The sequence below is a fragment of the Odocoileus virginianus genome, chromosome 22, assembly GCF_023699985.2.
Source record: "Odocoileus virginianus isolate 20LAN1187 ecotype Illinois chromosome 22, Ovbor_1.2, whole genome shotgun sequence".
Lineage (NCBI taxonomy): Eukaryota > Metazoa > Chordata > Mammalia > Artiodactyla > Cervidae > Odocoileus > Odocoileus virginianus.
This window is the reverse complement of record NC_069695.1, coordinates 27,713,017-27,732,369: the sequence shown is the minus strand read 5'-3', so window position 1 is coordinate 27,732,369 and position 19,353 is coordinate 27,713,017. Positions and strand designations below refer to the sequence as shown.

At 42.4% G+C, this 19,353-nt stretch overlaps 1 long non-coding RNA gene across 1 annotated transcript; it reads right to left on the bottom strand.

The window, feature by feature from the left end:
• Positions 1-706: 706 nt before the first annotated feature.
• LOC139030437 (uncharacterized) lies at positions 707-3,765 on the bottom strand. Its single transcript, XR_011482805.1, has 3 exons — positions 3,377-3,765; positions 2,097-2,244; positions 707-1,148 (listed from the first exon to the last, which is right to left on the bottom strand). It is a non-coding gene; the product is annotated as an uncharacterized lncRNA (long non-coding RNA).
• Positions 3,766-19,353: the final 15,588 nt, after the last annotated feature.

The window sequence follows — 19,353 nt, the reverse complement described above, 5'->3', positions numbered from 1 at the left end:
TTTTTGAAATTCAATAATAAGAAAAACAAACCAGCTAAGAAACAGGACAAAAAATTGTTAGACACTTAAGTAAAAGAAGATATACAAATGGCAAATAAACCCAGGAAAAGATGCTTAATATCATTAGTCTTTAAGGAAATGCTCATTAAATCCACAGTGAGATACCATTACATGCCCACAGAATGGTTAAAAATGCTAAAATACGCTGACTAGGATGCCAAGAAGGATGTGGAAAAACCAAAGCCCTCATTCATTGTTGATGGGGATGCAAAATGGTAGAGCACTGTTGGAAAACAGATTGACAGTTTTTTATAAAGTTAAAAATACACATACCATTTGTTGCTGTTGTTGTTGTCTCTAAGTCATGTCTGACTCTTTGCAACCCATGGACTGCAACAAGTCAGGCTCATCTGTCCTCCACTACCTCCCAGAGTTTGCACAAATTCATGTCCATTGAGTTGATGCTTCTATCTATTTCATCCTCTGTCGCCCCATTCTCCTTTTGCCTTCACTCTTTCCAGCACCCCAGTCTTTTCCAATGAGTCAGCTCTTCACTTCAGATAGCCAAAGTATTGGAGCTCCAGCATCAGTCTTTCCAATGAATATTCAAGGTTGATTTCCTTTAGGAGTGACTGGTTTGATCTCCTTACAGTCCAAGGGACTCTCAAAGGTCTTCTCCAGTGCCACAATTCAAAAGCATCCAATCTTAGGCACTCAGCCTTCCTTATGTTCCAACTCTCACATCCATAAGTGACTACTGGAAAAAGCATAGCCTATGCAAAGATTTGTCGGCAAAATGATGTCTCTGCTTTTAAATACACTGTCTAGGTTTATTATAGCTCTCCTTCCAAGGAGCAAGTGTCTTTTAATTTCATGACTGCAGTTGCTGTCCACAGTGATTTTGGAGCCTAAGAAAAGAAATTCTATCATTGCTTCCACTTTTTCCCCTTCTATTTGCCATGAAGTGATGGAACCGGATGCCATGATCTTCGTTTTTTGAATGTTGAGTTTTAAGCCAGATTTTTCCCTCTCTTCTTTCAGCCTCATCAAGAGGTTTTTTAGTTCCCCTTCACTTTCTGCCATATCATCTGCATATCTGAGGTTGTTGATATTTCTACCATGTCACTCAACAACTCCTCAGATATTTACTGAAAAGAAATGAAAATATACATTTGTACAAAGTCTCATACTCAAAAGTTGATAGCAGTTTTTTTCATAATGACCAGGAGCTAGAAACAATACAAATGTCCACCAAGTGTCAAATGGATAAACAAATTGCAGTATATTCATTTAATGGAATACTACTCACTACTAAAATGAACAAACTAGTGATACAAAACACAATATGGATAAAATTCAAGTGTATGAGAAACAAAAGAAACCAGTCACAATAGACTGCATACTGTATGATTCTGTCTATATGAAACTCTAAAAAAGACAAAACTATAGAGACAAAAAACAAATTAGTGATTGTCATGTAAAAGGTAGGAAAAGAAGAATGCTTACAAAAGTAAACAAGGGAAATTTGGGGGGTGATTAAAAGGAAACTTTTGGGGTGATGCTACTACGGACACCTGTATCACAATTTTTGTGTGAACATGTTTTCATTTCTCTTGGGTATGTCCCTGTGAGTAGAATTGCTGGGTTTTATGATAGCTCTCTGTTTAACTTTTTAAGGAACTATATCTATGTCATGATCACACTGTATACATCTGTTAGAATTCATCAAATTGGACACTTGTGTGGTCAGTTTTATTACATAATTTATAATTATGTAAATTACAATGCTATAATGTTTATTTTTCAAGCAAGAAAGAAAAGAGTTGGGACCAACCAGGAAAAAAATTGTAATTAATCCTGAATCACACACTTCACTGATTCACGGTGCTCAAATTAACAAAAGGCTGCCAAATCTCTATTCAGTTTGTGCTGTGTAGACGGAGCCAAGCCCAAAGTGTCCTGAGTTTGTTTCAGAAGTTGTGACAGAAACACAGGCATTCAAGAGAAAAGGCCTGATTTCGTTTCTGGAACTATCACCTACCACCAGACGGGTGTATGGTACTGCTCCCAGCACCCCTGCTTCATGAACCTCCTACCTCCACATGGTGCCTCTCTGTGAGCATTTTACATTGGGGTTTCCTTTTTCCACTTTCCTTCTTCCACCTTTCCAGGATTCCTCATAGTTCATGGTCACTGAGAAGATTCCTACTCTTGTCTTTGAATATGTGTGTATATTTTCGAGGTCTGCAAAAGAAGGATGTGTGTTTAGTTTACCTTCTTGTATCTCTCAGAGCTCAGTCTCCTGACCTAAAAATTATAATATAGTCTTCTCTTCTCAACTTTGTTGGAAGAACCAAATAACATAATGATGTAAAAGAACTGTGTAAACAGAAAGCCAACAAAAGGCTTATAATAAAAGCTAATGTGTTCTCCATATATATGGAATTCAGAAAGATGGTAACGATAACCCTATATACAAAACAGAAAAAGAGACACAGATGTACAGAACAGACTTTTGGACTCTGTGGGAGAAGGCGTGGGTGTGATGTTTCGAGAGAACAGCATCAAAACATGTACATTATCTAGGGTGAAACAGATCACCAGCCCAGGTTGGATGCATGAGACAAGTGCTCAGGGCTGGTGCACTGGGAAGACCCAGAGGGATGGGATGGGGAGGGAGGCGGGAGGGGGGGATCGGGATGGGGAACGCATGTAAATCCATGGCTGATTCATGTCAATGTATGACAAAAACCACTACAATAGTGTAAAGTAATTAGTCTCCAACTAATAAAAATAAATGAAAAAAAAGAAAAGAAAAAAAAAAGCTAATGTGTTCTCTAGAGCGAGTTGAAAGCCAAACCTGAGATTTCCCGTTAAGAATGTAACTCTTTTTTACCTAATAAATTTTTCTTGTCTACGTATGTTCTGCTTGAGGTCCCCCACTTTTCCCAGGAAAATCCTACAAGGTAGTGACCCAGAAAGACAAATTAGTGCTGCATTTTTAGAAAGACAGACTGATAAATAGACAGATAGATTGATAGATGATGGAGATAGATGATAGACAGATAGATAGACAGAGACAGGTGATAAATAGATGCATGGATAGAAAAAGTTGTATATTTCCCAATGTTTTTACAGAAGCATTAAACACACTTTTATGTGTCATTATTTTTAAATGATAAAACTGAAGTCCTTCCCCTTTTCCTGAGTGACCTTCTAAAATTCTGCCTTAAAGCACAAATGGAAATGCATCTGTCATCTTTTCTCCACCGTACAACACACATTCAAAATTCTTAGAAGCTCTCTTGGCTTCTCTCAGCAAATAGAAGTGGATGCTGTGCTCCTAGCTACACAAAATTGCACCAGGAACACTCACCTGATGGTGTCTGCTCAGTCAGGCCTGAAGTTGCCCTGCCAGAGGTTTTCTCAGGACAAGAGAACCGGACCAGAGGGGAGAGGACTGGCAGGGAGCCAACGTCAGACCCTGGATACAAGAGTGACCATGTGGGCGGACCCCAGTCACCCTTGCAGGGCGCGGAAGTCTGGGTCCCCAAGGGCCGCAAACCATTGCAAATGTTAACAAATAAACTCCTCAGGCACAAACACATGCAAATATCAGGTCTCAGTGCCAACCCTATTTTGCTAACAAAGGGAAGGTTGGACTTGGCCGGAATTATCAAACACGAAAAACCAATTCAGGAGCATTTCAACAGGCCAGCAGATGACGGACAGCGCCCACGACCAGGAGACAAAACCCAGTCACCAACTCAGACCTCTGCCCCACTTCCGGGTCTGCCCCACTTCCGGGGGGCGAGCCCCTCAAGCGGAAGCGAGAGGGCAGCTGTGACCAAGACATTTGCTCACAGGCCTGCCAATGCTGTAGAGACGCACTCGAAGATCAACTAATAGAGAGTGACATTCCTTATGTTGTGTCAGTTTTCAAATCCAGCGAGACGGAGATATAGATGTCAGCGCCGAGGACAGGCCGGCTTCCATGCCCAGGGACATCACACTGCCAGCACCTGTCCGCTCAGCAGGTTATGTGCCCTAAAGTGGGGGAAGATGCGTGATTCCACCCCAGCCTCTCCTCCGCGGGCTGCAGCGGCCGTAAAAGGGCGCCTCCCCTCCCTCTGTGCCGGCACATGGAGAGCAGTCAGGGAAGACGGCTTCTAATTATTCGGTGCAGATGGTCACTTCATTCGCATAAACGCCAGGCAGCCCGTCACAGGGTGTCGCTGCGCCTACCAGCCCCTCCTCCTGCACAAGTTCTCAGGCAATATATTTTAAGTAAAGAAAAATGTCTCTCATCGCCCTGGAGGCTTATGTCGTGAGACAGGCAGAGGCATTTCAGGAAACCCCAGAATAATGACAAGTGTCTGGATTTGTGTGACTTCAGAGTCAGATGCAAATCTGAGGCTCACCCATTCCTAAAGGAGGTCATCACGTGCATGAAACTCCTCATGGGAGCAGGTAGGTTTCTTCGCCCCAGTCCCATGGGTTTAGACCATGTGAAGCATAGCAGATTCTGAAGTTGTAGAAATGGGCCTTCATTATAACAGGGAGCTAAGATTCATTTCAAAAACCCATCAGGACAAAAAAGGAAAATCAGGGTTTCCAGAACAACTGGGGGACTTGGATCTCCAATTTTTTTTTTCTTTTTTTTCCAACTGGAGTACCTGATGGCTCAGCGGTAAAGAATCCACCTGCAAACACAGGAGACCCAGGTACAATCCCTGTGTCAGGAAGATCCCCTGGAGAAGGAAATGTCAACCTACTCCAGTAATCTTGCCTGGAGAATTTCATGGACAGAAGAACCTGGTGGGCTACAGTCCATAGGGTCATAAAGAGCCGGACAGGACTGAGTGACTAACACGTTCACTTTCATGGTTGCTTCACAATCTTTCTGCTGTGCAGCAAAGTGAATCATTTATATTAGACATACATTCCCTTTTCAGGATTTCCTTCCAATTTAGGTCATCACAGAGCATTGAACGGAGTTCCCCGAGCTAATAGTGGGTTCTCAATAGTTACCTATTTTATACATAGTACTGTGTATATGTCAATCCCAACCTCCCAGTTCATCCCACCCTTCTCTTCTCCACTGGTATTCATACATTTGTTCTCTACATCTGTGTCTCTATTTCTGTTTTGCAAGTAAGTTCATTTGTACCATTTTTCCAGGTTCTACATATAAGCAATACTACATGATATTTTTCTCTTTCTGACTTACTTCACACTGTATAACAGTCTCTAGGTCCATCCATGTCTGTGAAAATGGCATTATTTCATTCCTCTTTATGGCTGAGTAATGTTCCATTGTATACATGAACTACATCTTCTTTATTCATTTCACTGTTGATGGTCGCTTCCATATCCTGCCTACTGTAAACAGTGCTGTAATGAACATTGGGGTGCATGTATCTTTTTGAATTATGGTTTTCTTCTCCATATATGCCCAGAAGTGGAGCTGCTGGGCAATATGGTAGTTCTATTTTTAGGTGGGTTTTTTGTTTTTTTTTTTTTTTTTTTCAGGAACTAAAGTGAGAAGAGAATTTAAGAGATGCACCAGGCTAGTAGTTTTTCAAATGTTTTTGGGTAGCACAATTCATTAGCGAATAACAACTTTGAGTGAGTGCCCATGTACAGAAGAGGAAAAGCAAAATGCTTTTGAAGGAGAGTTTGGGGCCCAGGGCCTAGGAGGCAACAGGAGAACACTCAAGGGAAAACCCAGGTCTGCTCAAAGCGCAATTTGGAAAACTCATCAGAGATGCTCATACTGTAGTCAGGAAATGGGGTCCCAGCAAAAAACCTCATGATCTGTGATGCCATTTCCCTCTCCTGCCAGGCAGTGCTCCGTACTGAGCCACAGACTCAGAAGGATTGCTAGCAAAACAGCAGCGACCTTCTCGGCCGGAGAGCGATTGAGTTCATCCTCAGCCCTGAGTTCTCTCATACGTACAAAATGGGGTCCCCATCGAGAGGATGCAACATACCCACCACCCAGCGTAGCTTGCGCAGCCCCTCAGAAAGACGCCGTAACCTTGCCACCTGCCCAGCCTCCCAGCTGTGAGCCACCAAGAGGGCACACACCCAGCCTGTGCAGTGAATTTTGTGGCCAATTTATAAGCAGGTGTCGCCTTCCCAAGGCTTCCCTGGTGGCTCAGTGATAAAAATCCACCAGTCAATTCAGGACAGGCGGGAGACTTGGGTTTGATTCCTGCATCAAAGATCCCCTGGAGGAGGAAATAGCAACCCACTCCAGTATTCTTTCTGGAAAATCCCATAGACAGAGGAGCCTGGCGGACTGCAGTTCACGGGGTCGGTCGCAGAAGAGTGAGACATGACTGAGCCGCTAAGCACATACACGTGGCTTCCTAAGGAAGAGAAGTTGAGGAGGCAAGCGTTGGAACTCCATCAACACGGACAGACCATCTGTAAGAATCTACTGCCTCCATTCCTTCTTACCCTTCCCGCAACAGGACTTTGAGGCCCCAGTTATCTATATAATTGCACTTTCCCTGACCTTCCATGGACGCAGCCAAAAAAATCATTCCTGTTCATAAACAGACATCTCCTCGGATTCTTCTCTGTCTTCTGTTCATTTTAAAGTCTTGCAACAAAAACTTGCACCATTCTTTAAAAGTGCCAGCTATCCAGAAAGCCTATCTTAATCTTGGAGTACAAGGTTGATCCATATTCCTGGGCAATCATGACGGAGATACCAAACCCCATTTATTTAATGGTTCACAGAAGGCCCCTCGCTCAGCACAGTCACCATGCATCTTTCCACGAGTCAAGTCAACATCAGTGTCTTTTTAAAAACACAGTAAATCTCTTTGATTGGGACTCATTCAATTTCTGTTCAGCTAAACTGTCTTATCTCCTTGTGTGCCAGTCCGTCCCTGGCATGTCTGGAACTGCATCCCGCCATGGCCTGGGATGCCAGTGCATAGAAGCAGCAAACGGGAGCATTCAAGCAAGACAGGCAGGCACTCTCTGGCTTTCCCACTCCTGGGATCCCACTGATGACAGACAGGCAAAGGTCACGTGATCATTACTCTAAAAATAAGAAGGTTATTTGCCCCTAAACAGAGACAGACAGCAGCCTGAGCACAGACCTATTAATTTCAAAAAGGAAGAGACAGCTGCACATATGTTGCCTGTGAGTGATCTTAGGCAGAGCCTCCCAAATACCAGGAAAAATATTTCTGTTGGAAACTATTTTTTTTAAGAATAGCAATTTTCCTGCCTTTTTAACGTTCTTTTTTTGTTTTCCTTTTTTTATCCATTCATTCCATCACCTGACGTCTATTGAACGTCAGGTGACATTCAATGATGCTATATGCAAGCATCATCGTGCTCCTGTGTGCTTTTACTTACTCCCTCATTCACTCATTTAATGACCAAGTGTATGTGTACTCAGTCATTCAGCCATGTCCTACTCTTTTGCAACACCATGGAATGCAGCCCTCCAGGCTCCTCTGTCCATGGGATTTCCCAGGCAAGAATACTGGAATGGCTTGCCATTTTCTACTCCAGGGGATCTTCCTGACCCAGGGATCAAACCCGAATTTTCTGCACTGCAGGCAAATTACCCCTGCACCACCTGGGAAGACTAACATCCAAGTACTGAACAAATATTACTATCAGGAACCCTGCCAGGTGCTGGGTACAGAGAGCAGAGACACTGCGCCTCTCCTAGACAAGGTCAAGGGCCTTAGTGCAGAGCCAGTGTCTGCTCAGGGCCAAGCTTTTGCCAAAAGTTCTATGACCAATGTTTCATTCCTGGTTCACAGCACTCCTGGGCCCATTTTACAGATGAGAAAACTAAGGACCCCGAAAATTGAAGGCACCATCTGTGGACTTTCTAATTTCAAAGCTGAAATTCCTTCCAGCTCGCTAATGACTAGAGCACAAAAGGAAAAGGAGCATCCTCTAAGAGAGATATATAAAGAAAAGCATTATAGCACTGTCTTTTCCATGCGGTTATCACATGATATCATTCATATGTGAAATCTAACTCTAAAAAATGATACAAATGAACTTATTTATAAACAGACTCACAGATATAAAAAACACAAAAGGGAGGCATGACAAAGAGGGATAAATCAGGAGCTTGGTATTAACAGATAGACACTACCATGGATAAAATAGATAACCAACAAGGAGCTACTAGATAGCACAGGGAATTCTACTCAATATTCTGTAATAATCTATATGGAGAAAAATCTGAAAAAGATGAATATGTGTATATGTATAACTGAATCACTTTGTTGTACACTTGACACTAAGACAGCATTGTAAATCAACTATACTCCAATAAAACTAAAAATAAGTCAATATGTGTGTATGATATATGCCTACACACATACACATATATATAAGGGAAGGATAAACCCAGCAAAAAAAAAAAAGATGACATGTGGTTACAAAGTGATAAATTATGTGGGAAAAGATTTGGCAATTTATCAAAAAGTTAAACATAATTCTCAAATGACCCAGCAACCCCACTCCTAGAAGTATGTCCAGAATGTATTTCTTTATATAAAGAAGTGCCCGTGAATGTCCATAGCAGCACTATTCATAACAGCCCCAAAGTAAAAACAACCCAAACATTCATCGAATGCTGAACAGATATAAAATGTGATATGTTTATCCAGTGGAATATCTTTCATCCGTAAAAAAGAATGAAGGGACTTCCTTGATGGTACAGTGGATAGGAATCCACCTGCTGATGCAGGGTTGGATCCCTGGTTCAAAAAGATTCCACATGCCATGGGCAACTAAAGCCCGTGCACTGCATCTACAGAAGCCTGTGCACCCTAGAGCCCATGCTCTGAGAGAAGCCACTGCAATAAGCCCATGCGTCCTGCAACTAGAGAGTAGCCCCCACTTACTGCATCTAGAGAAAAGCCTCTCAGCAATGAAGACCCAGAGCAACCAAAAATAAATAACTATTTTTTAAAAAATGAATGAGGCATTGATACATCCCGCAAGAAAGATGAGCACTGAAAACACTGTGCTGAGTGAAAGAAGCCAGATACAAAAAGCCAGGTAATGTATGATTTTATTTACATGAAATATCCAGAGTAGGGCAAATCTTTGGTAAAGACAGAAAGTAGATTATTGGATCCCAGGGGCTAGGAGGAGGGAGCAGAGAAGAGTGACTGCCATTGGGTATAGGGTTTCTTTGGAGGTGATGAGAGTGTTCTACAATTCATGGCTTTGGTTGCACAATCTCAGGAATACACTGAAAGTCACTGAATTGTACACTTTTAAAGGGTGGCTTTTAAATGACATCTCAGATGAAAGAAAGCAAGAGACAGAAGAGAGAGAGAGAGAGAGTAGTCTGCAAGGAGTCAAGATGCTGGTGAGGATTCCAATTCCTCCTCCCCTCTTGGCCCAGAACTTTGCTAAAAGGCCCCTCTGCCAGCTGCTGTTTCAGCTGCTCACAGTGGGGGACAGAAGTCACTTTGGAGGGGAACCTCCCCATTCCTAATGCAGAGACTCTGGTCGGGGAGAGGCAGCCTCTGGCAAGATTCCAAAGCAAGCGATATGTATCTCGGGCTCTCAGCTGTCCTTTTCCTGAGCCGGCCCTCAACTGCGTGTCAGCAGACTCTGGCCCTGGTCTCAGCCCAGCCACCAACTTGCTTTTGACTTGAGACAAGTTTTAGTGGCCATTTGAATTGGCTCATCCTTCTGATTTTTTTATTTAGATAAATGAATGGGAAAGTAGAGGGATTATCTTTATCTATGGTTTTTTTCCTCTCATACAATGGCAGCTGCAAATGTGACCTTGGCTCAGACTGAAAAATCAAGCAGTCACTGGATGTGAATGAAACTTCATTGGCACTCAGCATGCCAGTTCTAAGATAAGACAGCCACAGACCTAGAAATCTCCTGCCAAGGAAACACATCTTCATCAGGGTACCCCTGGAAGAAACTCACACCCGCCCAGAAGGGCCGGTTGGGTGCTTCAATTCATTAAGTCATAGATCTTCTGAGCTGCCGTGGCCTTCCAGATCATTTAGTTTAGGCCCCTCATTTTATAAATGAGAAAGCTGAGCCTTGGGCACTTCAAGTCCTCACCCCCAAGCCACAAGCTAATAGAGGCACAACCCCATTCTATCCTGCCTTCTGCCTGGGGCTCTGCTTACCCAGCACACTGCTTCTCTAGAGTCATCTCTTATTTGTAGAAATCCTGAGCCCAAGATGGCCAAAATACATCTGTCCTAACACCTGCATCAAACCCAACCCTCTCTCAACCTGTGGTAGCCCAGACATGAAATTGCATTCATTTAGAGCTTGTTTGCAGGTTCAGAGTAGGACTCTGATTATATGAAAGTCAAGAAAAAGCAAGGCTCATCACTTAAGAGAAAATAAATGCTGCCCCTAAAATCTTAATTTCGAGAGTCTTAATCCTTCAAAGTATTCCTCTCATCATAGCATCTGTTTCATGGGTTAAGCCTGTTCTAAAAAAAAAAAAAAAATACTGTGAGTGGGACTTCCCTAGGGGTCCAGTGGCTAAGACTCTGTGCTCCCAATGCAGGGGGCCCCGGGTTCGATCCCTGGTCAGAAAACTAGATCCCACATGCCACGAAAAAGATCCTGCATGCTGCAACTAAGATTGAGGATCCCACATGCCACAAGTAAGACTCAGTGCAGCTGAATAAATAAATAAATATTTTTTTAAATGCTATGACTATTAGAAATTAACTGAATGTGAAAAAAACCGACCTCAAACTTGCTTATGAAAAAAAGAAAACGTATTAGTGCACAGACGTAGCCTTTAGGCAAGGTTTGATCCAGGCTTCCAAAATGTCACCAAAGATTCCACATCCCTTTCTCTAGATCCTGACTGCCTTCTTCCATATTGGCTCCATCCTCGTAGAAACTCATCCCATTCCAGAACTTATTCACTCTGTGTTCAAGACCAGTCTACTTAGTGGGGCTTCCCCTATGGCTCAGTGGGTAAAGAATTCACCTGCAATGCAGGAGACACAGGTTTGATCCCTGGGTTGGGAAGATCCCCTGGAGGGTATTCACACCACATTCAAGACCAGTATGAAAGAGTAAACATTCATTTCCCTGAGAGCTCCAGCAAATTGAGTTTCACTGCCTCCAAATGGCCCAAAAGATTATTTTTCTGCTTCCATAGAAATATTCTTATTTTCTCTCTCTGTGATTGTTGTTGTTTAGTAGCTGAGTCATGTCCAACTCTTTGGCAGCCCCATGGACTGTAGCCTGCCAGGCTCTTCTGTCCATGGGATTCTCCAGGCAGAAATACTGAAGTGGGTTGCCGTTTTCCTTCTCCAGGGGATCTTCCCTCTCATACAATGAGAGAGCTCGAACCTGCGTCTCCTACACTGGCAGGAGAGTTCTTTACCGTCTGAGCCATCAAGGAAGCCCTGTCTCTGTAATACTGCAGACTAATTAATAAAGGACCATTAAACAGGGAAGAGAATTCTGCTACCATTTGGCCTATATTTGTTAATAACGATAACTCTTCAGACTGAAGCTTTTCAAGAGTGACTTCCTCATTCACCTTGGACACCAAAAAACTAAAGAAACAAGGAGAAAAAGAAGCTCACAAGAATCCTCTATAAGGTCCACGCAATATTTTCTTTAGACTCGGAGATGATTCTCTGGAGATTTGCGTTGCTAATTATAATACACAGTTTGAGACTTTGGAATTGATCTAGTATGAAAGCAGACTAAAGCCTCCTGCTATCTGGATGATTCATCAAAGCCAGAAAGTGTGCTGTGTCACCCCCGACAAGAGGAAATTGCTGGAAAACACATTATTTTTATAGAGTCATTTGGTTCAGCGAATACGTTCGTGTTAGTCAGGGTCAGCCCCAGGGAAAATGAAGTGGGATCTTCACTATTAGCAACACTTTTTATCCCAGTCTCCTTTTGAGCAAATTTTCTCACCTTTCAATAGCCTTGACCATTCCATACCCAAACTAGTGACCCCATGTTGCCCCCTGGATGCCCAGAATTCTCCTCCTTGGAGCCCATGTATCCTGTCTCCTGGAAACACTTCATCATCATAGTCAACAGACATTGGAAGAATACCCGTCATGTGAACATACTTATGTGGTGAGCTGGACATCTGTTACTTTTTCGGCTACCCTGCATCAGTTTCTTTGGGGACTACGTCTTGGACTGGTTGAGTAGCTAGGCTTGCCATCCACAAATTGGCTCATTCTCCACTGACCTGATTCTCTCAGAGTCTCAATCAGGCCAGAACCTGACACCTTGTGTTCTGACAGAACCAGAACGTATCTTTTTATGACCAAGGAGGCAGAGCCATAGTGACTCCCAGAGTGGTACCTTTATCCGTTGCACAGACTTGCCTATCAGAACAAAGGCACAATGACCCCAGCTGCCAGAATGGCCCAGCAATGATTCAGGGCTTGATGGATAACAAGTTATATGGCTTGTTATCTCTCAAATCGAGAGATTGAAGACTATCTGGACAATAAAACCAAAACCAAAGCCAGGGAGTCATCATACTAAAGAGAAGAAGCAAAGGACAAAACCCAGAGAATCCGCCTCAAAGTGTCACAACAGAAGCTGGGGTGCTGCATGGACCAGTAGCACCAGCTGCTTCTCACCCACCCACAGCCAAAATATCCTTTCTCTTCCTCTGGGTCACTTACCTGGCTTCTGAGCACAGCTGACACCAAAGTCAGTACATGAAATGTGTATAAATAAACTTCCCTGGTGGTCCAGTGGTTAAGAATCTGCCTGCTAAGGCAGGGGACACAGGTTCAAACCCTGGTCCAGGAAGATCTCACATGCCTCAGGGCAACTACTGAGCCTGCGTGCCTAGCTAGAGCCTGTGCTCTGGTGACAAGAGCAGCCGCCACAGTGAGAAGCCCACACACCACAACGAGCGTAGCTCCTGCTTGCTGCAGCTAGAGAAAGCAACAAAGACACATTGCAGCCATAAATAAATTAAAAATGTTTTATTCTAGGAAAAAAAAGATATGCATAAATGAAAAAAAAATAATTACAACAAAGACAAGACTTGATAAATAAATGATACAGGTCATGAATGTTAGGAATTCAGATAGGAAGAGTTCACCTCTTCCCAGATAGCCCAGAAAGTCCTGCAGGAAAAAAAGTAAGAATTGAAGTGGACAGTGAGATAGAGTTGAATGTCAATGGTAGTGAGGATACATTTAAAGCAATAGAATATACCTTCACAAAGTCACACGGTCAAGACAGCAGAGGGCCTATTGAAAATACTTTTCTCTAGCCCCCTTTTCAATCAAACTAGGCCTCCTATCTCCCATTCCTTGGGGCCCTAATCTCTTTCCTCTGATCTGATAAACTAATCCTTGCTAAGGAACAAATGGATTGATGAGTTGCATATTTGCATTTTAATAAGGACCTTCTGGACACAGGGCCTTAAACCAGAGAAATGGCTACAAAGACTGGCCATTTCTGGTGCTATGATGAATTGGTAGGGAAGAAAATATAGGGCAGGTGAGTCATTTTCCTGCAAATCACTCTTTTATATGTACAGTGGGTGCTCATTTCAGCATTTAGAGTTTAATAAAATCCACTTTGACTGGTAAGTCACATTTCTCATGGGAATAGTGGTGTTCATGTACCAGGCACCTGAAGTATAGCTCTGTAAGTAGAGTTCACTCACAAACCCCTGGTATTTTCCTTAACGTTCCATAGGATGAATGAAAACTTTGTAACAGCCAGAATTGTCCTTTGTGCCATGCACTGGTCATCCTTGTTTGACAAGATGGGAAAGTCTCTTAATTACTTGAAAACACTTTAAGTATAGCACGTTGCTTTGAAAGTTCTTGATTCTAAATGCTCTTAAGTTTGGGAAATCTTGTGGAGTAGTGACTAAGTAATAAATATAAATCACAAAAGAAATCTTTTCAATAATTAAATGTATAAATAGCTAAAAGTTTTTTACTTTAACTTTTTTTTCTTTCTGTTTTTTTTTTTTAAGTAATAGTAGTAACATCTCTCTGAAAAGACTGTTTTATCCAGAAGATAAAATGGAAGGTAACTATGATTGTAATTTTCTTATACTAGCTCACATTTGTTTCTTTTAAACATAGGTGCTTGTCATCAAACCAGAATTAAACATTAAGATATCAGTGATACTAAACTAAATACATTGATGACCCACAAAACACACAGAACTCTCAGAGTTCATGACAGAAGAACGCATGAACTGATTTTTAAGACAAGAGAAAACAGTTGGTTTGGACTCTATCTCAACTTCTTTTGTGACATGAGTAAGTTCTTAATGTTTCTGGACTTTACTATTTCCCTTAGCAACTTGGAAAATGTAGAAAAGTCTTGGTCGACCACAGAGTTGTATTATAATGACTTCTTTTTTGAAAACCCAACTAAACACAGTGTTGAAAGTATTAATTATTTCATATTATTTCACTCATTACAATTCAGCTTTAAAACATAAGGGAATATATACATGGTTACTTTTGTAGGCACTCTATAAGGACTTCAAAACCAGAGGATATACTTAAGTATATAATTAACTTTTACCACATCCATAGGATAGAAAAATTAGCCTCCTCCAGTGACCTTTATTGGGATATTGATTAAAGTCGAGCCGCAAATGGCTATTGTTGGCTACAGAGCATTACCTGACATTTTATCAAGGGTCCCTGTTTCTCAATATGGTGATGCCTTTAAAGAATTTTCTTGTTTGTTTTTTTTTTTTTTAGTTCCCAGAAGAGCCAGTGTCATCTTCTTACTTTCTCTAGAGTTTAACATATGTACAATTTCAGACCAAACACATTTCTTCTAAAAACCCACACATCAAAATTGTGCACTGCATCTTAATGCCGTCTGTGCCCCAGTATGTAATTTGTTTGGGGTTTGCTGTTGCTTTTTTGTTCTTGTTGCCTTACTTTGAATAAAGAAATTAACCAATGGATGCCTGAGGACACGCAGCACATGTTCAGGGTTTGTGACACAGGAGGGCATAAAAGCAAGGATGGTAATATTGGCTAATAGAACTCCCCATCCCATCGGGGGTTTTCATTTCTTTTGTTTGCACAATTTAAGTCAGCAAAGCTACCCCTTTAAATGACATGAACCTTTTGTCCCGATGAGATTTCAGTTATCTGGCCACAGTCTGTCAGTTTGAAACCATTTCCTTCCCAATTAGCTTGCAGTTGGGTGGTGTGTCCTGCTGTTCTGTGGTTTCTCTACCTTCATTTGACCTTCAGCATCGTCTGCGGGGCTCTCTGCTGCAGTACCAAAAATCTCAACCAATGCACAGAGACACCTGGTATGTTTGCTCAAGAATTGGGGGCTTTGAAACCTTGCAACAAGAGAGAATTGGGGGATGCGGTGTGTCTGCAGCTGAAGTTTCCCTCGGTGACCAGGATCCTTTCTTTTCCTGGGCCTCCAGGGAATGAACACCCAGGAAAAACTCCCAGCCCTTTCAGGCAGTAACAGCAGCCAAGAAAAAACACCTTTATCGGTAGATTCTATCTCTTCGACCCTTATCTTGTTTAAACTGAAATTCAGGCTGCCAGTTTCCCCTGAAGCCAATCCTCTCTAGATATTCTCCTCTCTCTTCCTTCCTGTTCCAAAATGATTGCCTGCAGACAGAACATGACCCAAACATCCTCCTCACACTCTCTTCACCACCACCACCCAATTCCAAAATACAACTGAGAAAGTTGCTGAAAGAGTCAATCTTAAAAGTCCTCCTCACAAGAAAAGAAAAAATTTTTTATAACTTTGGTGACAGACAGGTGGGAACTAGACTTATTATGGTGATCATTTTGCAGTGCTTCCCTGGTAGTTCAGCGGTAAAGAATCTGCCTGCAATGCAGGAGTCTCAAGAGACACAAGTTCGATCCCTGGGTTGGGAAGATTCCCCTGAAGGAGGGCATGGAAACCCACTTCAGAATTCTTGCCTGGAGAATCCCATGGACAGAGGAGTCTAGCAGGCAGGCTACAGTCCATGGAGTCACACAGAGTCGGACACAATTAGAGCAACTTAGCATGCACATACAGATATATTGAATCATTAAGTTGTACACTTGAAACTAACATAATGTTGTATGTCAATTATACTTTGATAAAATAGAGTATAACTAGACAGGGACCTCCCTGGTGGTGCAGTGCTTCCAATGCAGAGAGTGTGGGTTTAATCCCTGGACCGGGAACTAAGATCCCACATGCAGCACAGTCAGAAAATTAAAATAAAAAAAATTTAAAAACGATAATACTGAACAGTATAGAGTAACAAAAGTTGGGGGAAAAGCAATGAATCCACCTCAAACACCCCATCTGTTGTAAAAGGTCCCAGAGCCAATATAAAATAAATACCAGCTCACCCTGCACTTGTATAGTGTTAGGCAGAATCCTTCTAGCAGTGTTAGCTGCTACATCTGGTAAGAGTCCAGGGAATCGTTAAGGAAATCTTTAAGTCAAAATATAAAAGAGAGACCTGCTTCCATGAGTGTATATGGGTATCATTACAGTGCAGGAAGGGATGTAGGAAATAGTATACGGTCTCTTAAAAAAAATTTTAAGTGGCATCTTTACCTTAAAACTTTAACTCTTCTTAATGTTTAAATAAAAGAGAAATTTGTTCAGAACCAATTTGTTTTTCTGAAATTTCAAAAAGAAGCAAGACCTCCAACATCATTTGTTTCAGCGAGGTTGTTCTACATGGGAGGAAATCAAGCTCCTCCCCCAAAAGTCCAGGAAATCAAGGGCCCCCCCCCCAGAAGTCCAGGCAGCCAATCAAGATGAGTGAAATGACCCCCCACAGCCCAGCCCCAAAGCTGAGCCCAAAGGGCAGCTGTCCTCGCTCCCTGCTTGTTTTTTGCTCTTTTTGTTGTTTTTGCTTTTTTGTTTGTTTTTTTCCGTATTGTTCGGAGGGATTCAGAAGGGGTTGGAGAAGAAACCATAACAGAAAAGAGAGGTCTAGGTCTTCAAAACTGTTTTTTCTGCATTTTATTGGAAACCTGCCTCTTTTGACATTCAAACCATCAACCTTTCTCTGAGTGAAAACTCTGAAAAGGAAGAGAAATTGCAATCCAGCCTGAGAAGTTTGACAAAGAAATAAAGCTGAGAAATGTCACAAGGGTTAAAGCTGAGTATCCAGATTATACAAAGAGGCCTTAAGTGAGCTTATTGTCCTGGGAGCACGACCCTAAAAATCAGTACTGCCCCAGCTCCTCCATCTGTCAATCAGAAAACAGGCTGGCAGGAACTTAGAAAGCTGAAGCAATGAGTTTTTAAGTGAACTCTAAGGAGATTCTACCATTATCTGTGCTAGAGTGCGATCCATCACTCCATCATATCCATCATCCTTGCTTCAAAGTCACTGTTGTCCCCAACACCCACCAGAATGAATGGCTACATTTAAGAAGACAGAGAATGTCAAACACTAGAGAGAAAATGGAGCAACCAGAATTATCACGCACTGTTGGTGAAATGACCAGAATCATCACGCATTGTTGGTGAAACGGTAAAAAGGGGCAAGACCTGATGTATATCTACCTGATGTATATCTACCCTGTGGCCCAGGAACACCTCTCTCAAGCATTTACCTGAGAGCAACAAAAACATTTATAAAAAGACCTGTACAAGAATCTTCAGAGCAACTTTCTTCATGAACTCTGGAAACTGAGAAAAAGCCACCCATGGAAAAATAGTCATACAAGGAATACCACTCAGCTATAAAAAAGAACAAACTACTGACATGCATGACAACATGCATGTGTACTAAGTCATTTCAGTCATTTCCAACTCTTTGCAATATTTTGGATTGTAGCCTGCCAGACTCCTCTGTCCATGAGATTCTCCAGGCAAGAATGCTGGAGTGGGTTGTCATGCCCTCCTCCCTTCCCAACCCAGGGATAGAACCCGTGTCTCCTGCGGATCCTGTATTGCAGGCAGATTCTTTACCACTGATCCACTGGGAAAGCCCCAAGACAACATGGTTGAATGACTTTCAAATAGATTATACTAAGTGGAAGAAGCCTCACACAAGAGTACACTGGTGGGAAAATCTAAATAGAGGTTGTCTCTGGGGGCGGGGCTGAGGGGGACAGGAAATGGTATGAAGGAACTTTTTGAGGTGGTGGTAATACTTCCTATCTTGAGGGGGGGTTGAATCACACAGATATCCCTATTTATCAAAATGCAGCAAATGCACACTTAGGATCCAGGCAATTCATGGCATGTATATCTTACATCAAAAGGAAAGAGATGTAAACAAATACTAAACTTTAGTTAAATGTGTGTGTTATGAAGTATTTAGGGAGGAGTATACTGATGTCTGGGCTTCCTGGGTGGCGCTAGTGGTAAAGAACCCGCCTACCAATGCAAGAGATGTAAGAGGCACAGGTTCAATCCCTGGGTTGGGAAGATCCCCTAGAGGAGGGCATGGCAACCCACTCCAGTATTCTTGCCTGGAGAATCCCATGGATAGAGGAGCCTGGTGGGTTACAACCCATACAATCACACAGTCAGACACGACTGAAGGGACTTACTGCACACACACACACACACACACACACACACACACACATACACACGCGCGCATACTGAGGTCTACAGTTTACTTTGAAATGCCTCAGATTCAGACACTCATAGACAACAGAAGGATGGATAGATGATAGATAGATAATAAAACAAATATGACAAAATATTAATGGCAGTATGTAGGTGATAAGTATACAAGTGATTGCTATAAAATTCTTTCAACTTCCCTGTAATAAAGAAAACCTCATAATAAAATATGGGAGGCAAATCCTTTGAGAATGCCCAGTCCGTGTTAGCAAATCTCGCCTTCCCTTTCACACACACACAAGTATCTTGTGTTCTAGGATTCTCCAAACCCAGGGGTAAAAGTCACTAATTTGGAACTCCAAGGATCCTGTGAGCTTGCACAGGAGGAAGTAGGGTGGCCCCAACAGCAGGGTAGTGCCGTCTGACCAACTTGATCTTGTGAACTGGAAATACTACTTCGAAGAAATCATCTATAAAATGGCTCATCATCACCCAGCTGTGCAAGTTGGGATGAGGGTCAAAGAGGACCATGTACAGCATCAACCGGCCCCTGACCCCTGCAAAGTGCTCAGCATATGGACCTCTCATGTAGCTGGCTGCTTACCAGCAATGTTCAAGTTAGTTTGATGACAGGTTCAGTTCAGTTCAGTTCAGTCGCTCAGTTGTGTCCGACTCTTTGCGACCCCATGGACTGCAGCACACCAGGCTTCCCTGTCCATCACTAACTCCCAGGGCTTGCTCAAACTCATGTCCATCGAGTCAGTGATACCATCCAGCCATCTCATCCTGTCATCCCCTTCTCCTCTT